The sequence below is a fragment of the Jaculus jaculus genome, unplaced genomic scaffold (assembly GCF_020740685.1).
Source record: "Jaculus jaculus isolate mJacJac1 unplaced genomic scaffold, mJacJac1.mat.Y.cur mat_scaffold_49_1_773495_arrow_ctg1, whole genome shotgun sequence".
Taxonomy (NCBI): Eukaryota; Metazoa; Chordata; class Mammalia; order Rodentia; family Dipodidae; genus Jaculus; species Jaculus jaculus.
Genome location: NW_025423501.1, coordinates 433851 through 435947, shown reverse-complemented (window position 1 = coordinate 435947; position 2097 = coordinate 433851). Strand labels below are relative to the sequence as shown.

The 2097-nt window shown below is 46.5% G+C and overlaps 1 pseudogene; it reads right to left on the bottom strand.

Moving 5' to 3' along the window:
• Positions 1 to 361: 361 nt before the first annotated feature.
• LOC123457444 lies at positions 362 to 1871 on the bottom strand (annotated as a pseudogene).
• Positions 1872 to 2097: the final 226 nt, after the last annotated feature.

Genomic DNA, 2097 nt, shown 5'->3' with positions numbered 1-2097 from the left:
TGGATAGAATTGTTGGTGATAATATGTTTGATAACATTAAAATATTTATTTTGAGTAGGCATGGTGTTGATTGCCATTATTACCAGCGCATGGAATGCAAAGGGAGGAGGATTGCTTGTGCTCTGTCTCTCTCACTCTGTCTGTCTGTCTGTCTCTTTCTCACTCTCACTTTCAACACTTAATTCACTTTTTTGTACTCCATTTTATGATTTTATTACAAAAGCTTTCTAATTCCTAAACAAGTTTCCCTGGTTTTGTGAACTGGTATACTTAAACATTTCACATCATTCAAAACATTTATTCATCTGCCATGTGTAAATATTTTAACAACAGAATCATAGTTAAAAGGCAGAAAAGACATTTACTTTTTCAGTTTCTTCTTAGGTGAACATTCCAAAACTCGGGTAAATTCTGAGTCTTCACAGTCTTGTCTTTTCTTTTTTTCACTTTGGTAACCACTGGAGTCACTGGCTTGGAAAACTGGGTCCTGTTTCTCCTGGTGCCTTTTTTTCCTCATCGACTCTTCCTCCCAGAGGTCATTCACATTACCACTAATAGTTTGGTCCACATCTTCCTTAGGGGTGACATCTGCAACACCTACTAGCTCCATGCCCACACCATCTGCCTCAAAGATTTTTGGGTGCTCCTTTTTCTTCTTCTTCTCTTTCTTTGGCTCTTGCTCTGTGAGGCAATTTACATGATCACTAATATGTAGGTCCATCTCATCCTGTAGTGTGACATCTGCAAAATCTGTGAGTGCTGTGGCACCACCCTCTGTCTCACAAGTTTCTGAGTCTTTCTTTTTCTTATTCATCCTTGGCTTTTGTTCCAAGACACCATTCACATTAGCAGTTGTCTCTAGGTACACCTCTTCCTGTGGGGTGACTGCCAAATCCGTGAGCTCCGTGGTGCTACCACCTGCCTCAGAGGATTCTGGATCTTTCTTCACCATCTTTTTCTTCTTTGAAACTTTTGCAACAATTTCTTCAATGTCAGTATCTACTACATATTCAGAAGCCTTATAGCTCTTGGATTGTAACCTTGTAATATTCAGTTTTCCTCAAATGCAAAATGCTCCAGCTGCATCAGAATCTAAACAAAATGCTTCAAATTCCAGTTCATCACCCACGTTTATCTCCAAAGTTTGCCACTGCTCATATGACATCTGCTCAGGTTTAGGGATAGAGGCATTAAAACAACCATGCACTAAACAGCCACTGTGACTAGAAGACACCTTATCAACTGTGCCCATCAAGTTATGTCGAGGTTCAGGGCAAAAAATTACAAAATCGGCTTCAATGTTAAGATGAATGTGTCCTTGATCACCATAAATGTCTCCCAGTTTACCCACAAGTTTGATGTTATCATATGCGATAGGGACACCTAAAAGGCGAGGCTTCAGGGACTTAGTTTTCACAGCAAACTCGTCCACAGCAACCGGGCAAACGTTGTCAGCATGGAGCCAGTGGCCTGGGCCTCCGGGGTCAGCCGGGTATGCGCCGAGCAGCTCATCCTGGGCACAGCTGACTTCCCCTGCACCTGTCAGGGCTTCCATGCACTCCGGACAGGGAGCCTGAGCGAGCGCCGGCACGTGCATGGACGCGGCCGGCTCCCGTACCTCTCCGAGTAGCGCAGGAGCACTGCATCCAGCTGCTCGCGGATCCCCGTGCGCTTCCGGTGCAGGTAGCAGGGCGACAGGGCGATGTGCCTGCAGTGCGCCCGACCACCAGGCACGAGTAGCGGCTGTTCACCAGCGCACAGGCCGTGGCGTACGTCGGCAACTACAGGCATGACAGGACGCTGGCGGGTGTCATCAAGGGCCTCTCCGAGAGCCATTGGGGCCGAGGCGAGGGGGCGCAGCCGGCAGCCATGCGACCTGTGTGGTTCTCTCGACGCTTCAACACTTAGTTACAAGAAGAGAGATAGGGAGAAGAGAGAAACAATGGGCACTCCAGGGCCTGTAGTTGCTGCAAACAATCTCCAGATATGTGCACCGTTTTTACCTCTTCTTTACATGTAAACTGTAGAATCAAACCTGGGTCATAGGGCCTTGCAAGTAAGTGCCTTAACTGCCAAGCCTCACTCTGTGTATCTATT